The 23,400-nt window shown below is 35.0% G+C and overlaps 1 protein-coding gene across 2 annotated transcripts in view; it reads right to left on the bottom strand.

Moving 5' to 3' along the window:
- Positions 1-23,400, bottom strand: part of FOXG1 (forkhead box G1) — a 96,179-nt gene that overhangs the window by 42,864 nt on the left and 29,915 nt on the right. The window contains exon 4 of one of the 2 annotated variants that reach the window (XM_048948873.1): positions 22,880-23,076. The gene's annotated coding sequence lies outside the window, so the exon portion shown is untranslated. Of the gene's footprint in view, positions 1-15,553; positions 23,077-23,400 lie in introns of those variants that run through there. The other variant, XM_048948871.1, reaches the window with a different exon arrangement.

Genomic DNA, 23,400 nt, shown 5'->3' with positions numbered 1-23,400 from the left:
GCTTCAAAAAATAAATATTTTTTAAAAGAAAGAAAGAAAGAAAGAAAGAAAGAAAGAAAGAAAGAAAGAAAGAAAGAAAGAAAGAAAGAAAGAAAGAAAGAAAGAAAGAAAGAAAGAAAGAAGTGAAATGAAATGTTTTAAATATCTTATGCCCAAGAAATAGCTCATTTTCATGTTTTTGTTTCATGCCTTTTACAGGTATCAAATCCAAGAACAGATTAAAACTACGTGGTGATTAGTAAACTTTGCAGTTCAACTTTTGAATTCTAACTATGGAGGAATGGGGAAAAAATGTTTTATGTTATAAAAACTATATATTTCAGAAGAAAACATCAGTTCACACACAAGGAATAAAAAAATAAGAAACAAATTTTTAGATAAGCTGTTTTTATGAGCTATTCACCCTACTCTGTGTCCTCCAGTATCACCAACCTAACAGTATTTCTTCGGATGCAGCATGAAATCTGTCACGCAATCCAGTAGAAGTGTTGTTTCAATCCTTCTTAATATAAATTCAGGAAGTATGTAAATATATTTTAAATTTTAATTCTTCAACAGTGTGCATTCATTATCAAATTTTAGCTCAAATCAATTTTTTTGTTACTGAATTTAAAGATATGACAAAATCTCCAGGGTATCTTTCTCACTCCATTTCCAAGCATAGATCCCATTAAAATTAATGGCTGTTTTGTATCTAATGGGAATATATATATTAAGAAAGCAGATGATGTAGAAGCAGAAATCTTAGTGGAAACAATGAACGATAGAGGTCACAATTACAATAATTGTCGAATGAGAAATTTAACAGGTGCCTAGGAAAGGAATGTTCCTTTCTTTAAATAATAAGACCACATGTTGACTCTATTCATGTTGAGTAGAACTATTGAAGTTGGTATTCCAGTGATTTCACTGGGAATCAATTTCCAGGCTAAGACTGAGATTCATTCATGTCTGTATTATTCTCAGCTGTTCAATGAGTCTCAGACTCCTCAAGGTTGGAGATCTGTGTATGTATGGGAATGTCCAAGGGCCAAGGTTTAATGAATATGACTTTACATGAAAGATCATTGCAGCATTTGGCCAAAGGTTTTCATCACCAGCACTGATTTTACAGTGCAGAAGACAAGATGATACAGTGACACAAAATACTGATATGATCAGATAACTCAGAAATCGGCTTTAACAACAAACTTAAAACAAACTTAATACAAAACAAAATATGTATGGTTGTAAAAATCTCCCAGTTTTTTGTGGTTTTTTTTTTTTTTTTTTTTCTTAATCTTTGAAGTATAAAAACTTTTTAATTGATTTGTCTTCAAGGTAAAAGATTGATATAGGGGTAGTCGGAGGGATTATTGGACGTATGTAAGATGCAATCTAGGCCCTATGTGGCTTAATTAACTTTAAAATGTAAAAGACTGAATAAAAAAGTGTTTTCTAAATATTTTCATTTCTTGAAGTTGCAAGAACTTTTCCTGTTTTCAGCCCTACTTTTTAATCCTGAAGGCATTTCTTCAGTGTGTATACATTTATGCTAATCATATACTACAGCCATGGGTTCCTCTATCAATATGAAATGTTTTGTACTTGCTGTTTTTGTGCATCTTGTATTGTTATGTGCAATATACAAAATAATGTGTCTAACTATGCCATTTATGCTTTTGAAAGAAAAAGCAAATTACTTACTGAGGAGAATGGCATTTGCATGCATGTGTGTCAGCTTTCAAGCCATTTCCCTCTACAAAATATTGCTTTCTACACTTAGAAAATGCATCCATCCATCAGTTACAAACCATTTCAAAGCACTTTATGAATCTACAGAGCAAAATGTACTTATCTTACATTGGCAGTGTCCCAGCTGTTACAAAATTGCTATTGTCCTAATACTTACAAGGCAATTTTAGCATCAGTTAATAATTTTACAGGATAGATAACTCCTAAAGCATTATAAAATGACAGACATTAAACAATAGCAACTTAGCATTTTTTGAAACAGTTCATGACAGCTTAAAAACTAAAGTGATTTTAATGTATAGTCTACGCAGTTTTAGTTTCTCATTGACAATTCCTTTAGAAGATAAAAATGTGAAAAATCTTTTTAAATAGTGGGTGAAAGAATAAAACAAATTTACCTTTAAAACATATTCAGTAAAAATCTCAATTAGGAATAATGTCTCAAATCTCCCTGTACAGATAGTAGGTGACAAGAATGAGAATTTATTTAAGCAGAAGAAAAAAATGATGGTATCATTTAATGGTAGGGTACCACAGAATAAAAAAAAGAATATCTATTCATTAAATCTAATACAAAAAGAGAAACACACTGAACAGCATTTTATATAAATCAGTATGCATTATTTCTTCTAAAAAAACTATCAATCTTAGTTTAAGAGCCCCAGTTAAAGGCAAATTCTAGTTAAATTGTTACCTTTAAACTTGTTTAAGTAGCCATTGTGGCCAAATATTCATTTTTAGTGAGACATTTATAATTTACTTAATGTACGGTACAATCTGTGATACCAAAAGATTTGATGATGTGTAAATTGTAAAGTGTTCTAAACAAATTAAATTAATTGATATTTTAGTTTTTACTTTAGTACTAACCATAAAGAACCTTTTCAGTGCAACTAATGTATATCACAGTGGCCTTTTTCATTAGTGTACTTATTAAGTTAAACCGATTGTACCACTTGCTGTCATACAGCACAGGTAATTGACCGCCTCATCAAACCACTGCAAAAAGAATCCCTTAGTGCCTAATTACTACATTCTTCTGTACTATTGAACACATTAAAGCAACATTCATGTATTGTGTTATATACATCATTTCCCAATAGTATTAGAAGGTCCTTGTACTAGGGAAAAGAGTTCTGATTGCAGTACAGCTATTTTCAACATTCGGTCAATTTAACTTTCAAAACGTGTAGTTCCTTGTAAAACACTTTAAGCAGCTAGTTATCCAGAGTGAAAGAATCAATTAATATTGCAATTCTTCTTTACCAAAATATGATGAATATTAGAAGTCTAAGAAGTTTGAGAAGTGAAATATATCACAGATCCTGGGGCCCATCAAAGCAACTGTTTGGAGGGGCAATGCCATCAGAACAGAAAATTCCTGACATGCTCGTTGTTATTTATTCCTATATGTTTTACCTCATAGAATATTATTTAAAACTTCTTGCATGAAGTAGTCTATTAGGGTAGTGTATTAATCATAGTGATGAGAGAGAGCAGAGTTCAATTACAGATGACATAGCCACATTAGACAAAGTCAAGCTTCCTTGGCTGGCTGAGCTTGATGGTGTACTCCCACAAATAGATCTGTATCACCAAATAATTAATTGGACACTGGCAGAATTATTGAATTGTACTGAAGTTTTCTAGAGACAGTGACCGTTCTGAAAACAATCTCCAGAAGAGCTTGTGCCTTTCAGTAAGCAGCTTTGTGGAAGAAAATTACATATACCATGCCACCACTTGAATTGCTTATTAGCTCACTACATTAAAATAACCTTTTACTTTCAAGTGATCAGCTCGTGTCATGAATTCTGGCAAAACAAGATTACACTTCTGGTTAAACATTATCTTTCTAATTATCAGGGGACAAACACCTGAGTAACTTAAAATAATAATAATTATAATAATAGTAGTAGTAGTAGTAGTAGTAGTAGTAAAAAATCAACTTCAGTATATCACCTCCTTTTTCTACTTCCTGCAGAAATTCCTGAAATCCAGATACTACCTTAAAGTAATGTTAAACATCCAGTGGTAACGGTTTTTTTAGATGCTTGTATATACAGGGAGATAACATAATTTTGGAAGAAAATAATGTGCAGAAGCAGCTGTAATAGAAATTTACTTTTATCCAAATTACTATGGACTGTCAGTCTCATCATCCAGATCCCACTACAGTACATAAAAAAAGGGTTCTGGTCTATACTAGAGGAGGAGAAAATTTCTACTGGCTAACCTAAATAAATTCTATTTGTACATAGCAGTAATGATGGCTAAAAGTTACTAATACAATCTTTAAGGAAGAATTACGCTTTCTGCCTAACATTTATCTACTAACGGAGATGTACTGATATTTTCAGTTTTCACCTAATCTCGTCATTTCTGGACTCATAAGCAAAGAACAGGGACAACTGGTCAGTACATGTCAATTGTCTTCTGCCACAATCCTTCAAGTCAACACCCTGCTAACCCCCTCACCCCCTCCCATCTCCCTCTCTTCCTCCCCCACCCCCTTCACCCTCCATCAAAAAAAAGACAAAAACATCCACAAACCCTTTCTAGATCTCTTTCAGATGATGAGGATGAGGTAAAAAATCCCCTTCTATTCCCTATCACTGCCTCATCTGAATGGAGTAGCCTTGGTGTTGCTTCAGTCTGCACAGTAGGTACTAAGAGTGTTTCAGCCTGATAGTAATGAATCAATTTTGACTGTAAAATTCAAGTTAAAAAATTTCCCAAATTGAGTATATTTTGAAAACATGTAAGATGCATTTTTCCCTAGAAAAAAGTACAACTAAGATTTTGGCATTATTTCTTAAATTTTTTCTTCCTAATTTCTACTATTCATATAGCAGATTCTACATTAATAATTAGTATCTGACTCATGTCTTCAGGTAACATTCAAGATGTATTACTCACCAGCAGCCTGGCAGCTTCTGCATTTCCATCATGACATATTTACTTTGTCCCGTATAGATGCTATATTGCAACATTTATTCTTGGCAGAAAGTATCAACAGTTAATTGGTCCTTACTTAGTATATCACACAGAAACAGTGACATTTTGAAATGTAAAATGTAGGAAAAAGGTGTTGATAAAATATATTCTAGAAATAGCAAACAAAGTCATGCACACTCCAGCTAAACATTCCAGGCTCCTGGAAATAACTGTTTTATAGAAACTGAGCCTTTGTAGAAACTGAGAAATGTATTTTAATATTCTTTCCTAATAAGAAAGAACGAATCCTTGCAAAGTACAAATAATATATTACATTGCTTCTGACTCATTGACAAGCATTTCAAGGGAAAGAGGAGTTTACATTCTCTCTCCCCTCCAAAAATTAACAACTGTTTAAATGCCAGACATGGCAAGTAGGTAAATGTGAAAAATGGAAATTATAATGATGTGGTTATCGCAGTGGAAATAGAGTAATCTGGGTGAAGCACTACATTCAGCTCAAAATTCTCTGTTTGTATCACAAATGAGAAAAGCAGCTGAAAGTTCTGTGTTAATTCCTTTGATTCTATTGTTACACAGCTTACATAGTGACGTGCCTACGTCTTTAACAAATCTTCAAGCAAAAATCTATGTATAAACTATGTAAAAGCAGAATTAACACTCCTTAACATATCTCCACATATATACAGAAATACTTGAAATAAATGTATTTTCTAACTTCTAATGTACATTAACTATTTGGATTTTTCTTAATGTTTGATATTTTATGCGTATCTATGTATAAATTTGCATTTGCTCTTTAAAAATATTTTTTCATCTGTATATATTCTAACAATTGCTTTGAATAAGACACATGAATTGAGATTCAAAGTAATTAGGATAGGAAAAAATCCAAAATATTTTAACTGAAGATTCAAAATTTTTACAAACTTAACATTAATGATTAGAAGTATTATGAGGATGTAATATGTGAAAAACTAAAGCTTCTTCTTGACTGAATTTTTGTCATAAGAGATACTACCTCTTTTACTATAAATAATCTGAATAATTTGAATCTGAATAAAATGTGGGGTTTCTTTGCTTTTTACTAGATTTACTACATTTACTGACAATTCTTCTCAATTTTGTTTAATGTAACATGTATTAAGTAACTCTTGTAGGAGAGTTGGATTCAAGTAGGTGAACCTTAAACAGCAACTCTATATTAATTCCAGATTTGAAGAGAGTTTGTATATTTGACAGATCTGTGATTATCATTGCCAAATATGTCTTGATGTCACTTCTGTAGTTTAAGTTTTGGTCAGCTTTTTCTATCATTATATTTTTCCAAAGGAAGCTTATTGCAGTCACAGAATGCCATTATTCTAAGGAAGTTTAACAATACGTTAATTTGCTTTATTCTTATTCAACTGTGACACCCTAAATTTGTCTCTTCTGCTTGAAGGCACAGTGGACATTAAACATAGCATTGGTGGTGCATGTTCTGTGTTAGATGGTCAAGAAGAGGCTAATGGCTTGTATTATAGTTAGACAATGCCTGAGAATAGCAAGCCTCTCCACATGTTAGACATTTATCAGAGGCCACCATGGGGGGGGATAAGGAAAAGAAGTTCTGGCAACAAAGAAATAGGACTTCCAAGCCTGACAGAGAGAAACTGGAAACCAGAAGGGACATAAAGTCCTTATCATAAGAGATCATCCTCAAAAATAGTGACACAAACCATAGATATGGTTTTCCACAGACAAAGCTAGTTATTCCCACTGTAGAACTGTTTCTCATTCAGTAAACAACAACAAAAGACTTTTTCAAAAGACTTCAAAAATCAGTCTTCCAAAAGCTGTATTAGTTTCTTCACTCATTCACAGAAAGTGCAAAAAGAGATTAAAGTTATGAATATATCTGTATTCCAAAACAAAAGGTTTTTTTTCAAGTGAAAATTTTTACATTAAATAAACATCTCCTAAAGACAAACATAATCATTCTTGTGAGGAAGAGATTAAGAAGTCTTACCTGGGTTTTATACATCAAAATAAAGACTACAACCTTATCTTGCTTGCCAACAGAATGGAAATACAGATGACTGGCTTAAAAAAGATGGTTTTGACCTTTTTTGTATTTCTCAAAGTTTTCTGCATGGCTGTTCTTGAAGATTTTTCAAACTGAGCCATGTGTGAATTCAGCATCTCAAATATTGGAATTTCTAAAAAATTTACACATTCAGTAAACAAAACTTTTCCTTTTTTTCAATGCACTTTAAGGAAATAGGTTTTTTGGATATATGTTGTCACTGAGGAACAGAATGAACTCCTTTCCAACATTTGCAAGAATGCTCTGATTGCAATATCCCATTCATTATATACACCTTCTCCTTTAAGAACAATTTTTTTAACATTAACTCATGAAGTTTTGAGGATGAGGTTTTGATCTGGTAATGTGTGCTTGCAGCCCAGAAGGCCAACTGCGTCCTGGGTTATATCACAAGAAGCATGGCCAGCAGGTTGAGGGAGGTAATTCTGCCCCTCTACTCTACCCTCGTGAGAGCCCACCTGGAGTACTGCATCCAGTTCTCTAACCCTCAACACAAGAAAGAAATCAGGCTGTTGGGGCGGGTCCAGAGGAGGGCCGTGAAGTTGATTGGAGGGCTTGAGAACCTCACCCAAAAGGGGCAGGCTGAGAGAGCTGGGGCTCTTCAGCACGAAGAAGAAAAGTCTCCAGGAAGACCTTACAGTAGCTTTCCAGTGTCTGAAGGAGGCCTACAGGAGATCTGGTGAGGGAATTTTCGTAAGGGTATGTAGTGAAAGGATGAGGGGAAATACGTTTAAACTGGAAGAGTGTGGTCTGGTGGGAGGTGTCCATGTCTATAGCAAGGGGGTTTGGAACTAGATGATTTAAAAGTCCCTTCCAACCCAAAACATTCTATGGTTCAATTCCAGTTCAATTCCACAGGTACTCCACATAACATCATAAACAACTCTGTTGCCTAAAGGGAAGAATGAACTAGCTGGATATTTGCTAGCCTCACAGAGGATACCCAAAATGTAGGATTCTTAATGCCTTAAATCAGGAACATCTTTGGCAGTATATTTCCAAGAATCGTGCTTGTTCACATGTCCAGTTGTTAACTCAGATATTCTTTGAAACCCAAAGCCTTTTTGCTGCCTACTGCAAAAGAATCAAAGTGGTTTGCCCTAAAAGAATGTGTGAGATATTTCTGGTATTTCTCAAGAAAAAGTATGTGTCTGAGTTCTCTCTTTTGGACAAAAGAATTGTTAACACACCACACAGTGAAGATCTTCTTGATCAGCTCATCCTTGTAAATCAGCAGATTATGACCAGTAAACTGTGTATGGAACTGAATATCAACTTCAGTGCATGGGAATGAATGATGGCAACATTGGAATATCGCAAAGTGGGTTCCATGAATGCTCACACAGGAACACACAGGAACAGGAAGAACACCATATACAATACACATATATGTCAGGACTCATTGAATCAATATGAGGCTGAAGGTGACAGTTTTCTAGATTGCAGCATTACCAGTGATGGGACATGGTATCACAAGCTGAAATCAAAATGGCAGTCCGTGGGATGGCAATGTACGACTTATGCATCAAATAAAAAATTCAAGATGCAGCCCTTGGTTGGCAAAGTGATGTACATTGTCTTTTGGGATAAGAAAGGTTTGGTCCTTCTGGGTTTCCGGGAACCTAGACAAGCCACCACCTCTGACCACTACATCATGACTCTGACTTAGCTGAAGGCTTGAACTTCCAGAGTCAGGCTAAAGAAGACAATCTTTTTCTTGCAATCAGTAATGCCAGGCCCTATACCAGTTGGCTGATCGTGGAGCACATTGTCAATCTTGGCTGAACTGTTCTACCACTCTTACCATATAGTCCAGATTTGGTGTCTTCTGGTTTCCAACTGGCCAGTGAAAAATGGACAGTGTGATCAACATTTTCATAGCAATCATGATATTGTAGCAGTTGTGTAAGAGTGGATCATCTCCACAGACGCAGATTTTTATGAGCGGGCCACACAGGCTCTCATTCATCACTGGTGAAAATACATAGCTAAGGGTGATGACTATGTTGAAAAATAATGTTTTGTAGCTAAGAATTTGCTCTGTTAAACAGTATTATTGTGTTCTTTGTACCTGCTGTAGTTTCCATGGAAGTATATAGAAGGTATTAATTTTGGAGTGACCTACATAATTTCAGGCCTGTGTTTCATGGTGAATGCCTTTTCCTTGTGAGGAAAAAAAAAAAAAAAAAAAAAAAATTGAACAGGAATGTAAGATGCACATATCATTCACTGGGGCCAACAGAAAAAACTTGGTTTCCTAATAATGCACATCATAAAACACAGAGACTTTTTAAAATGTGTCTTGAAAATGTAGTTTCTCTGTGTTATCTTTGTCTGAAAATAGCCATGTTACTTTATAATTTATTTCCATCTTCTTTATTTTTTTTTTTTAATCTAAAATCACAGAGAAAATTTAAAAAAAAAAATAAAGGAGGAAAAATATTTGGGCTAGGAGCATTTGTTTTCTCAGTCCACATAATCTCACCTGCCATGTTGACCAACTAAGATTAACCAAAACCCATTCTTTCTATGGGAAATAGGCTGTACAGAAAGGCACTTGTACTCTCTACAGACACTGTGGAAAACACTGCTGGTCAATACTATGCAATATATAACAGATAATTATGATCTGAGTGTCCAAATTATAATCAGTTTGACTAATGTCCAAAAGCGTCTTTGGTCTATTTTGTATTTTCACTAAGACAAGGCAATCATACAACCAGACAATTCCATCAGGGAAGCTTGTTAGCTGCTTAGTCTGTTAAACCCTGGTTGCCATAGCATCTAAAGTTGAAAAAGCTGCAGATTGGCATGAAAAAGCATGTCGACAATTGCCCTGTCACAGCATGCAAGCCAGGTCTGCTCAAAGGCAGCACACTACAAGTTTTCTTTCCCAGTTTGCACTACCCCATGCTGTTTAATAATATCCATTTACTGGTATTGGGATTGATCTAGTGCAGTGTAAAATCCACATCTACTGAGATTTTGCTTTTCACATGGGGGAGATTCTTTAACAAATAACCACATAACAATTAATTTATAAGGAAAATTGTAGGAGGCAAATCTGATTTAAGAGAGAAACAATCCAAAATTTTGATGATCAGATGTTAGCAAGGCCTAGAAAGTAAAAAAAAAAAAAAAAAAAAAAAAGTTATTGTTGGAAGGATTTCAAATATTTTTGTAGCTGGTACCTACTATCATGAAACACCACAATACACCTCTTTGCATTTGGATTTTGTATTATCAGAAAAATATTAATATTTATGTTGACAATACTATTTAGCTTTGTGCTTTCTACAATTAAATACATTTGACCAACTAAATAGAATTCTATTCATAATTAACATTTACTCAAATAGGAATCAATGTAAGTAACTAAATATGCAGCTTTTTTTTTTTTTCAATGTAAACCACTTGTGCAAATGTAATTATAAAAGTTAATACAATTGCTAACGTGAAGGAACTTGCTCCTTAAAAACCACACTTAGGTAATATATTCATATTTATTCCCAAATAAGGATCATTACGAAATAAAAATGTACATTAATTGTCTTCATCAAAGTGCTGGATTTTAAAAAGAAATGAAAGTGCAGAACTAGTGCTTTACACAAGTGTTTCCTATCAAAAGTTTACACTTGGTTTATTCACTTTCCCTTCCATTATTGCCTTCTAATCTGTTCTGTCACTTCATTTTACTTTTCCTTCAATGCCACAACTGAAGAAAATCTTGAAAACTTCATACCCGGGAGTATAATTAACCTGGCAAACCCAAGAGGATTTTGGCATGGATCTTTTCCCACATATTCTGATAGACAGTATTATTTCATTTTTTAATCTATCAATATTGTGTAGACATGTTTTACTACACCTCTCACAATCATTAAAGGTCTAAATACATAATCTGAGAAAACACAGGTGAAGTTTTGTCTTTCAGCAAAATTAGCAGTCTATTAAACCACTTCACAAGAAGTAACTCCTTTCACAGGTAATTTTCTAATTTTCTGCATCTTTATGCATCTAATGACAGAATGTGTCACTAGGTTAATGTTAAAATGTTAAAAAACATTTTATTTGTAATTTTTACTCTATGTTGCCATGTGAAATGCTGAAGCAAAAATATCTTAAGCTAATAATACTTTTGATATTAAACTTTCTGATATTATTTAATGTCTATCATATTTGTATTTTCCTTGAATTTTCATCATCCTTGTACTGTTTGAAACTTAACCATAGTCATAAATACACAACGAAGCTGTGATTTTCTTGAATTTTTACACAAAGTTCCAAAAACTTTTTTAAATCCGTATTTGCGTGTATTTATATATTTTTTGAAAATACTTCTGCGTAAATTTTATTGTGAATTTTTAAGCATCTTAACGGTGTGCTGAATGTGCAACTCCCCAGCTGACCACAGTCTACAAGACATTACCACTCAGAAAAACCAGTCGTGGCTTGTTCTTTTTTTTTAGTAATTTAGTACTATTCAGTAATGAAATATGCATTTACCTGCTGCAAATCAAAACAAAAAATCTTCATTTCAGGTACAGAACCTCTCATAAAAGTAGCAAATTTTTTAAAGATTGGCTGCATGCTAAAAATATCAGATAAATAAAGAATTTCATAAATACATAAATAAATCAACAACAACATATAGATTATCACGCAAGTTAACTGGTTGGGATTTCGCTTTCTGTTTTTATTGTGTTACTACTAAGTAAACAGAAATTTCAGGATTATGCCACAAGTATAGAAACTTGGTCATTTTGAATAACTGCATGAAAGAGTGTGTGTGTACATGGAGATGTATTTTACATTAACTTTTTGTAGTAAGGTCCAAATTTTCTATCATTTTTTTGATATGAGACTATGCGTGTATAATTCTGGATAAATTGAGTGATACGCAATTATGGAAAGTTGGCAGCAGAGTTTTAGTTTTGCTGTGATGGTAGCTCTCCATGTGGACTCTACAAGAAGTGCTAGGAAGGTGGATACAGTTGATAACTCCCTTACACCTGTGTACTGCAGATTTACACACACATACACAGAAAAAGAAAAAAAAGAAAAAGAAAAAAACTTTAGTATTTTCTGCCCATACTATTGGAGGAAAGCAGCACACTGGCATGTGGCAAGGAATGTGACTGAAGAGCTTCAGGCTGTCAGCAAGGAAAATTGAGGAACAACTCAGCAATGTTTCTTCACCAGAGTGAACATTTTCTGCAGAGAGTCAGGCTGTGTGAGAATGAGAAATAATCTCCTTTGCTGTTTGAATATCCTTTCTGAGGAAGGAATAAGATGGTTCTGTGGGCCATCTCCTCATACAAGTCTTGAAATTCACCAAGATGGGCATATGCTGATTTGCAACAGCTCAAGTCAGAGTTGTGAAGTTCCCTCTGGTTGCAATTAATTCTTCCTTGGCATCCCTATTTCTATCAGTAGCGACAAATTGGCACTAACACTGCAAGTTCGTTTTACACATTCTATTTTTATGAGGCTGCTGGTCAGTAAACATGCATTGCATAGATTCCCATTGCACTTTGAAGGCACCCAGTGGGTGGTATTGAGGAAACATGTCCTGTCCTTAAATGAAAAGTCTCCACCAGTGTAAAATTTCTGCACTCACTCGGGATCTTTGCCACATCATGGTGATCATCTTTCCCTATTATTACCTAGACTGTTCTCCTCTTTTTATCTATTAAATGAATATGTATTCATTGCTATTAAATATATTCCCCCAAAAAAGTAAAAAATTTTGAAAGTGCAGAGTCTCCAGCTATCTATTTTTGTTCTACATTTTCTCTGTTACTTAAAGTGACTAGTGACAAATCATTATCAATTTCCTAGACAATATACAATTTAGACTAAATATTATTCTTGTTATTGGAATACTCATTCAGAAACATTCTTGTAACTTTTTGTCTTCTAAATAAAGCAAAAGAAAGATTAAAATAGAAATTATCACAGTTAAAATATGCTGACAGAAAAAAAGTGTTTTAAAATAGCAGTAAATATAGAGCTTTTACAATAGCTGTGAATGATACTGCAAGTCAAATAGTTCTTTAAAATTACCACTGCAGATTTCCACAAAAAAAAAAAATAGATGTTATTCTAAAATCTAAACCTTTTTTATATTTTCTCTGAAGTTCAAATATCAAAATAAAACACAAATATCAGAGCTATTCATATAGAGTGGAAAAAAAAAAGCATTGCCCTGTAGTAGCTTATATTCTTTTTCTGTTACATTTTGTCTTATTGCAAAATTTTCTTCAACTGGCTGAAAGCACATTAACTGCTAGATAGGCGTCACACTGATGTCTCCATGCTGCAGCTTACAGCCGTGAATTTGCTACGATCTGTTTAATCATCAGTGTATTGATTTTCCTCAGCTTTCCTTCATTTTAGCCCCATAGCAGGCTTCTGTAATTTCCTTTGGACAAAGTGTAACCAAACTGTGCTAAGTGATGTTGATTTGCAGGCAAAAGTAAGGGGGTAAATATAAATTAACAAGCTATAAACATTTTACAAGTGGGGAGTCAATAAAAACAGTGTCTGAGGTTTTTTAAAAAAATGATTTGAAGCAGATTGTTAACAAAGGTGTCCAAAGAAACTGACACGAGTCTGAGAATAATTTTTGCGCTTTGTGATTAAGAATTGATCAGTCTAAAAGCCTCTGATGCAACTGAATCACCCATAAGCTGCTGGCCTGAAAAGGCTCAGCAGGGGCTGGTATTTGTTTGCTCAACTCCCATGATTCCAAGTAGATAATTGGGCTGTGAAGTTCGTGGCAGAATCTGAATTTTCTTTCTTGCTTCCCAGCTGGCTGAACACTGGTTTATAGACTTCTGTGTACAAATTTAGCCAGCAGCAAACCTCACATCCTTAATGTAAAAGGTGTTTTGTTGTGTTTTCCAGGTGCTGAGTGGAAAGCCTACACTCCAGAAGCTCATTAAAAGGGCCGAGTTACAGTACAGGTTTATTTCTGTCACAGCGTTTCAGAAAACAGTGACAAGGATTAATATGTTTCTTTGGTACTGGAAAAAGCCTGATACGATCCCTTGTGAATTTGATCATCTGTTTCACTGCCTGTAAAGATTCAATCTCCTATTATATCCTGAAGTTACAGCTGTAAGGCAGGCCTGATAAGAATTCAGACAGCACAGTGAGAGCCTTCGCAAAACTAATTGTTTTATTAAGCAGCAGCTTGTTTATTTGCAATTTATTTCATACATCACTCAGAGAACTGATTCTTTTTTAAAAAATAGCGTGTGATAAATATGCTGTACATTATCCGTGACAGGCACTATATTGTATAAATATGTACTAGTAATGGAGTATAAAAATCTCTCAAACTGTTACTTCTACTCTGTTGCTGCTTAAGAATAGCTATTTTTGAACACTTATGGAGTTCCTTCCAAGGCTTTTCATAATTCTGACAGTAAACTCAGATCTACAGATTGTCTAAAAAGTCATCTCCATCTGAAGATAGAGCCTGACGGCATAATTGCGTGCTCTGGCCTGAGCTGGGAAAACATCATGATGTGAGTGCTCACAGCCCTGCACAGCCCTGCACAGCCCCTCCTAGCAGGTAACCCTGCTCACAGGCAGTGCTCCCAGCCATGCCCTCTCTTGAAGTGTGGGCTGCAGAGTAAACACCTGGCACCTACTGACATAGAGAGGTTCACACTCACATCAGAGCCCCCCAGGCACCCCAAGGCAGACCATGTGGGGGTAATGCACCTCTGTTGTTATCCCTAGTACCGTTCTGACCAGACCTAGAGACACCAGTAAGAATTACAAGACACTGTTTTAAACTGCAAGCTAGAACAGATGGGCTTCACTGCATATTTATGAACTACCCGTATAATGGGATCATTCCTAGGAGTAGGCGGGAGAAGGCTGAAAGTCCACTTCCATTTCCTTAGGATTTATGTGACGAAAAAATAATTGAAGCTTGATTGGTGTTCAAGCTGAACCCGGGGCTTACTTCTCTACTTGCTCACGTGTAGTAAAATACATTCATGTGACTTGTCCCATGGTTTCAAGGGAAAACTCACATGAACAAATGTTCAGTCGGTGGTACCAGGGGGGAGCTTTCGATTTTTCTTTTTGTGATGTGTATGTGTGGTTCTCATACCATGTTTCAATATACCATAATTCAAAGCCCACACCATTGTATAGGGAAGTATTTGAGGGCTGTGCTTAATCAAAGAAAGAGACATAAAATGTATTCATTTTACTGCATATGTTAGAAATTAGACAATAAAATCACGTTATTCTTAACAGTAGTTATTATTCCTAATTCCTTAAGTGCCACACCAGCATTTTAACCTGTAACTGATCATGTACAATACATAGCTATACAGAACCTTGTTTGCAGCTGGCAATTTATTGCCCTCCTGCATTACAACAAAGAAACCCAAAATGGTAGCCAAAGAGAAAACTGCCAGTCAAAACACTCTTGCACTCTTATTCACACTGTTGCTTTCTACCTCCACACTCCATTTTTCTCTAACAACAAATTTAACTTATGAATGAGAAAGGTTAAAGAAAAAATATTTAGTTGCCAAAAACATGGCAAAAATATTATAAAAAGATCTGTTACTGTTAAACACTGTATGTCCTTAGAAAAATGCTAGGAACCACAAGAGCTACACTTTTATCTAAGAGGTAGCATATGTGCCATATAATACATATGTTGCAATCACAGCAACTTATTTTGCATGAACAGCAGCAAACTCTGAAAAAAAAAAAAAAAAAAAATTTGTCCAGTGCTCAAATGAAAGCTGTCATCATGCCTTCATTTTAAATATGCATTCAAAGGAAATCGGTTTTGTATACCTTCCCTGACAGATCTTTTTGGACAACAGTACCTGTTAGCATAAAAAGAAAAGAAGCACAATTATATTTTTCTATTATAAGATGTTTTGAACAGTTCCATAATGTCATCATTTTTATGTGGAATGAACTATGCTGAATTAAAATAATTATTCTTGCTCACATGCTCTTATTCCATTCTTCCTACGATCACTGAAAATGAGGTTTCGCATTTGCTTCATAGCAGATACTAAACTGGTATACCCTTTAAATATTTGTTATCTAATCATTAACAATCTGTACAATCTCATCATCCACAGAAAATAAATATGAATGTTTTCTGGAAGATTCTGGAAATAATAGGCTACATAGTTATGAACTGGGTATTAAGTATTCAGTGTTCCCTTTTCGGTATGATTGTAAGCATTGATTAACACAATAATGAATCTATTTTAACCTCATCCTCATAGAATTTGCCCCTGTTCTCACTGGGGCATTATTGTACTGGCACTTTATATTCATGTAACAAAATCAGCATCTCTATCCTAGGCTGCTACTCATCTTGGTAACAGACTAAAGCCCCTGTACCATGCCATTTTTCAAAACTAGGGATAGTTTCATACCTGGAGAGCAATAGTTCACAAAGCCACACTTTCTGGGAAGATCATGAAGTCTCGAATCACTATTTTCATACATAACTACATGAAGTAATCTCAGAAACTTGACACGTATAAAAACCAGACAGACTTTTCTCCATATTCCTCCTATTAGAAGGCTGTATTCTAAGCCTTTACGCTGCCAGCAATGATGGCAGATAGCCCAGCTACCAGCCTTTGCAGGTTACATTCTCTTCAGACCTTAGACAAGAATGATTGATATCAGCTTTTTAGAGAGGTCTTCTTCAAATAGCACAGTGACAGTGATCAGAACATTTTAAGATTTCATTTATTAAACAACACACTGATGTGAGTTTGTGTACTATAAAAATGTATACATACAAATGAATCTAGAAAAGACAAACTGCATTTCAAAGCATCAATTCTATGCAACATACAAAATAACTCCAAATTATCCTGCACTACAGGATAAATGTCTTTTGCTAGCTAGATATGTTGGTACAGTTTTACTTATGCCAAAATTCATTCTTATTCTTATCACTTTAAATCCAATGTTCTAAATCTCCAAAAGACATGGTGGCATTCAGTTCCAAAAAAGGCTGCCCTGAACTCTTGTAGTCTCAAATTAGCAGTGTTTTTAAATCTATCTAGAAGCTCATGAGTACTTTTGATTCAAAAGTTAATTGAACTGCCAAGTAGTCTCACGTAGTTGAAAGCAACAATGAAATCCTCTGCTGACTAGCCTCAGTGATGAAAAACTGATGCTATTCACAGCCATGTTATCATATTTGAAGAAAATGTAAATCAAAACAGGATTTCTGTAAATTTGTTCCTAGACTGCATTGCTAATCATGCTTTATGGATTTGGAGTCTTTTCTTGCATTGATATGTTGAGTACTTATGTCTTTTCTTCTGAGTTGTTATAGAGTGGATACTCTTGAAGCTTCTGATATGCTGCACAATGTAAATGCTCCTAAGATTCTAGGTTATCTTCTTTTTCTCTTTTACTAGAAAGAACTGGGTAGTCACAGCAAAGCAACAAGAACACCTTTTTCAAAAGGGTACTTTATTGTCCAAACTGGGGGAAAGATAAAGAAGAATTCCAAAGAAGTAAAATCCTCTAGGAATATGGCATGGGTAACCGCAACATAATTTCAAGGAAAGACAAGTAAATGATTCTTCATAAAGGCTTTTATATCAACAAAACAATAATTATTAAAAATAAAGCAGAAGAACTTTCCCTCTTCAAATAAGAAATTGGCACAACTGTTAAGTGATTTTGCAGTTTAACACACTTCTGACTGATCCCTTATCTTCATGCCATATATTTTTCCTCCCTGACTCTTTGCCAACATTGTTCAGTCCTCACAGAATCTCATCGAGAGGGACACACGAAATGTACAGTCAGGCTAGCCATAGGGAAAGTACTTGGTGACACAGAGCCCTACTTTGTGATCCTTTAAAGCTCTTGGGAATGCAAGTGTTACTTCTGGCAAACAGATGAAGAGTTCTCCACAGACAGGCTACACAGCTGCTCTTTAGCCACATCTTTGTGTGTGAAATACAATCTCCAGATCTTTCATAGAGCCTAGCTGCTGAGTTTACCTATTCAAGCTGGGCAGTGGAGTGAGACTAAGGTTTTATTCAGTGCTTAAATATGAAAATGACTGTAATATGTGTGATGGACAAGGACTTGTAGAACAGCAACTCCAATAGATCTGAGTATTTGCACACATACAGATTCTATTCAAAGCATCTGTAGGCTATAGAATGTTATCAGAAGACTAATATATCCCAATCAGACAGGATTTATTTATAGAGAACGCTCTTTTCGCAGTGTTAGATGCCTCATTAACTTGATTCAGCTTGCACACAGCAAAAAATATTCCCTCCCTCTTCAGATTTTTGATAGGGAATTATAATTTCTTGTTTCATTTGTTAAAATCCTTTTGCTATAAGGACATTTCAGAAATGCTTTATTGCACATGACTTTTTAAAATGCCAGAGTATTCATTTTGACCAAAATGCTTTCCTTTTGCTGATTTCCTCTTAAGAGAAATACCAAGTAGGACTGTCCTATTTCTTCTTTTCATTTGCCTCTTCCAGAAACCATTAATAACCAACATTTGATCCTCCTACAGAAAAGTTCATGGTAGCAGTGTTGAAAGACTGGGTTATACATCATGCTATGACCAGATTATAACTTTGATATATCACTGCTATTGTCACTATAATATTTCAGGAAATTAGACAGTAATAATTTTAAGTACTATCTACATTTAAGTGCAAATACATTCTTTGGAGTTTCACGGAATCCAGGGTTTTACAGAACTTAGAGACTTTAAACTCAGCTTTTCAAATTAGTGTGTGGAAGCATAGAAGTGTTATCAGCAGAAACTGACATCAAGAGAAACAGGCAAAGGAGTATAACTCCATTTTTGTTAGCTTACTGTTTTTCTCTTAGTTTCATAGAGCAGCAGACTCCCAAATCTCTTCCTCACTTGTTTTAACTTCACAGTTCACTGTCATTACTGATTACAATTACAGATGGAGCAAATGGAAAACATCCAGAAAAATATATTTTGTGAATATATTGAATTCACTGAAATTGCAGTCATACACTTGCCCAGAAGAGAGTATCCTTAATGACTGAAGCGCAATAGGGATTAGGATCAGTTTGCTTCTGTGGGTTTGTTAATCAAACTCTTCTACCTTAAAATCTTTAAGATCAATGCAGCCTTCTTTTTTAGCATCTCTTACACATATACACACTCAAGAATTACATGCGTTCAAACTATTGGCACTGTAAGTCCAATTCTCTTTTCTTAACCATTCTATTTTTTCAGTTTCTGAATATAGAGAACTGTCCTTTAGGGATAGATTTCTTTTTGAACACCATATGGAATATATGAAAATAATTCTTTCCGTCACAGGTATAATTGTTGCAATGCTGCTTAAAGGAAAATCCCATTCTCTAAGTATCTGTGCAAAACAATTTTATTTTAAAAATACAGTAAAATACTAAGTCACTTTAGTGTCAACTAAACTCATCTAAAGACTTGTTACCCAGACGAAATAGCAAAATCTTGTAATTTGGATGCAAACTATTATGACATTACAGTGGCTTCTTAAAAACAAAAATGAAAATCATGTAAGTTTTGAACCTTCGATTGTAATTTTTTTAAGTAAACTTTATTTTAGAAATAGTAGATCTTGAAAATACGATCTGGATCAATGTAATCCAAAGGAAAAGTAAATATCTCTAGCTCTATTCTTCCCTCCCCCTCCCTCTCTCCCTCTCATTGTCTCTCCAGTTCTCTATCTCTAAAAATGTGTCATATTTTTAGGCAATCTCATGATTTCTGCACCCACGACAAGGTTTTTGAACATTTCAAGTATGTGCATAGTGTTCTGGAATCCAAAGAACTTTGAAATACGATGAAATTATTACAAATAATCAGTTATCGAGTGTGATCTGATCTCTGGTAAATACGCCTCTGAGAAGTCCCATAGCTCACATGATAAGGACAATGAGATATATTGAATTAGAATTACAGCAAGAATATAGGCTCAAACATTTAAGCCAGAAAAGTTGATGCATTGCCTCCCAATAAACATGTTACTTTTATTGCAAAGTTGTTTCTGGTCAAGCTTTTTAAGATACGAAGAATGGAGAAATTTACATATCCACTGCAAGTAGTATTCAACACCAAATGGATTAAAAAGGAAATTGATCTGTTGACTTCCCTACAACATCATTCTTGGTTCCCCGTAACCCGGAGATGACAGAGATTTCATAGGCTGTAAATGCCCTAGTCCTACACAAAATGTGTGGACCATACACCAATCTCTCTCTAAGAAATATGAAAATGTTAAAGATACTTTTTCAGCTACACAGGTGTGTTACATTCTCTGTAAGACTGCATCTTTCATATTTTAGCAATACATCCGTACTGCATTTCTGTTTGTATTTCCTTCTTGGGTGAGTTAATAATAATGATGAGCCTGTGCAACTTTCTCAGTGATGAACAAACCTGCCATTAAAAACACTGTTTAACCTAAAACATATAACTAGGATAAAAACAGCAGTAGTTCGTGAATGAGCCTGAGTTTCCATGGAGGTACTATAGATCTTGCTTGTGTCTTAATTAGCTTTTCTGGTGTTAAAAGTGCATTCTGGCTAATCTGACAGTCTACTGATGGTTCAGTGTTATATAATAAGCACGGATTCCTCTTTCTTCCTGTATATATGCTGAAATGATCTGGATGATCATAAAGCTGGAACCTGCAGTCAGCTGATGTATACACATCATACCACATACAGCACTCATCCAAACAAAATTTACTCAAATACAAGGTCTGGGAAAGTGAGACTAATAACAATAGCACTCCTATGTAAGGAAAGAAACCACAAGGCTTTTGATATGTGTATTTGCAAAATATACTTTTAAATACTAGCCAACCTCCTCGCAGTCAAGAACTCCAGTTATCCTCAGTTTGTAAGCAGTACTTTCCCACTTCTCTCTTGGATTTGATTCACTTCTTTACTGTCATGTCTCAACTTCAGGTTCTGATGCTTGACCGCATCATATGTTGCCAGACTTTCTGATAGTTGTATCAGCAGCTTAGAATGCCCAGGTCTGGATAAACCCTTCCCTGGTGCTTTCTCTTTGAACAGACTTAGCATTTTTATCAGAAACTGTATGCCCTTGCCTTCTCTGCATAGATGATATACATGTTCTGTATTAAACAACAGTAAGTCAGACTTAGTTTCTTCCTGCAATAGCACACTACAAAAATAGCCAGAAAATGTTACAAGGTGTTCTCTGTGTAGAAAACTAATGCTGTTGCTGGGGGAACTAGCCTTCATTTATGGTATTGTACTTTTTCTCTGAATACTAATCCAACATCCTTATATGATATTTTGTTGTCTTCACATTTTCTAGGGATGTTCTCAGTTATCTGTGCTCTTATTGCCAGAACTTCAGGCCTTTGGTTCATATGAAACTATAATCTCTTTTGTTCCAATATGGATTGCAATTACGGTAACTTTATTTATTTGCAAATACTAGAACAACTAACATGTCAAATAACATCTGATAGGTAACTATTTATGGCCTGCTACCTCTGTTTTAACCATTGCTAAATTCAATGACAAAACTAATCATGTTAACTGGAGTTATTTTGAAAACAGATTCAGATAATACAGACTAAAATTGTGTTCCTTTATTAGATATGGTAGGCTACTGTGAAATTATTCCTCCTGCCTCAGATAAGTGCGAGTAATATTCCAAGAGTTTTGAACAACATGCACCAAAGATATTCAGATGTTCGCACAACAATGTGGGAGTCCGGATAGATAGACAGATAGACACACCTCAGAGAAATTTTGTTGATGTGGTGGCATTCATGGACTATAAAAAAGCAACCCCCACACAGACTGAAGTGAGTCAGGCTGATTATAAAATGCATGGGATGCAGCCTTCTACATTTGACTCTAAATTCCCATTCATTCTACTAAAAAAAAAAAAATCTTCATTTGCTCAATCTGATTTGAAGATTGCTAAGACCTTCTGTGGTCAGTGTGAGCAATAGCGAAGCATGCTAAAGCCTTTAGAACTTACAGATTATTGACTTAGATTGTAAAAGGTACTTTTGAACTACCAGAGTGGGAATTAATTTAAAAAAAAAGACATGAGTTAATGTGTCTAAGCAGCAGTAACAGATTAGAGTGATAGAATGGCTCTATGAGGAAAGATGTAAAGGATTGCTTTCACAGAAAATCTGAAAGGAAGAACATTCTGGGGGCAATGGAATGTGAAAAGGTAAATTGCAGATCAGAGCTGGAGGAAAAATTCATGAAGAAGCTGGGGCTCTCTGGGTCATGAACTGCGTGGAAATACAATCTGATTTGTATGCAAAGATAAGATTCCCCATATGATTTGTCAGGTTGCCATTAGAACTTCTCAGTAGCCATTCTTTATCCTGGGAAAAAATGAATATATTTAAAACAGTACTAAATTCAGACAGAACTGCAAGATTAAATCAGGCTGCACTTCAAGGCATGAAGTTTGAGCGAAAAGTACATCATTCACTCAGACTGCTGAGAAAGTAAAGCAATATCAAAAGCATAATACCAGAATATTTTAGGTATTGGCAAGGCAAAAATTAAATCATCCTCTGCTTACCTCCCGTTTCCAATGTGACTCAATGAATTCTGAGTCAGACCCTTTAGCACTGAAGTCAAGGTGCCACATCCAACTGCACAACTTCCACTGCTCCTCTCTCACAGTCAATCTCACCATCTCACTTATAGTCACTCTCACCTACATGCCAGGACTCTGGTATAGTACGAAAGGCAGTGTAGCATTAAAGGCTGTGCAGTATTAAAGGCAGAAATAGTTAAAAATGCAACTAGAAAAAATGATAAATGCTTTGAGAGATGTACTTCTGTAGTCCTTAGTCAAATCTTATTTCAGATTCTGTTTTGTCTCATTTCCATTTAATTATGATTTGGATTTTATCCCTCTAAATCTGTAATTCATTATTACCACAGCATATCTGGGCTTTTTTGAATGGCACTAATTGGCATTCTTGTTGGCAGTCTCAACAAAGAGGCCAAAGACTGAAAGCACATGGAGAATGAATTGTCACCTTCTTAGAAACAGACCTTAAGCAGAACGCAGACATGGTGGAGACGCAGCATTTGTGGTCACTGCTCATGCTGAACCTGTTTACTGGAGGCCAGCTAGAGATGCCAGCACCCCATCAGCCCAACTCCTCTTCAAGGTTCCTCACACACAGCTGCCTGCAGGACCAGAGGGTGGATGTACAGCAGACTTCATCCTCAGCTGATGATCTTGCCATCTTTAAAAGTAGAAAAATTCAAATATATAATTAAAATATAAATGTCCAAATACCTGCTATTTTCAGATTCTGATGCAGCATAAATTGAATGTATTTCCATTGATATTGAAATGTAAATGTAAAACATAAATCCAAAGGTAAAAAAAAATGGCCAGCCTCAAAAAAGATAACGTTTTCATCTATGCAGAAGATAATGATACAATATTCAAGTTTTCCACTCTAAAGGTAATATTTTTTGTCTAAGTCAACATACTTTACCATTTTTTAACTTTTCTCATCACATTTTTGACAGCAGGTTTTCCAATTTTGACAGCTTTTAAAAAG

This window comes from Lagopus muta, chromosome 6, assembly GCF_023343835.1.
Source record: "Lagopus muta isolate bLagMut1 chromosome 6, bLagMut1 primary, whole genome shotgun sequence".
In the NCBI taxonomy this organism is placed as follows: Eukaryota; Metazoa; Chordata; class Aves; order Galliformes; family Phasianidae; genus Lagopus; species Lagopus muta.
This window is presented reverse-complemented; position numbering and strand designations above follow the sequence as displayed.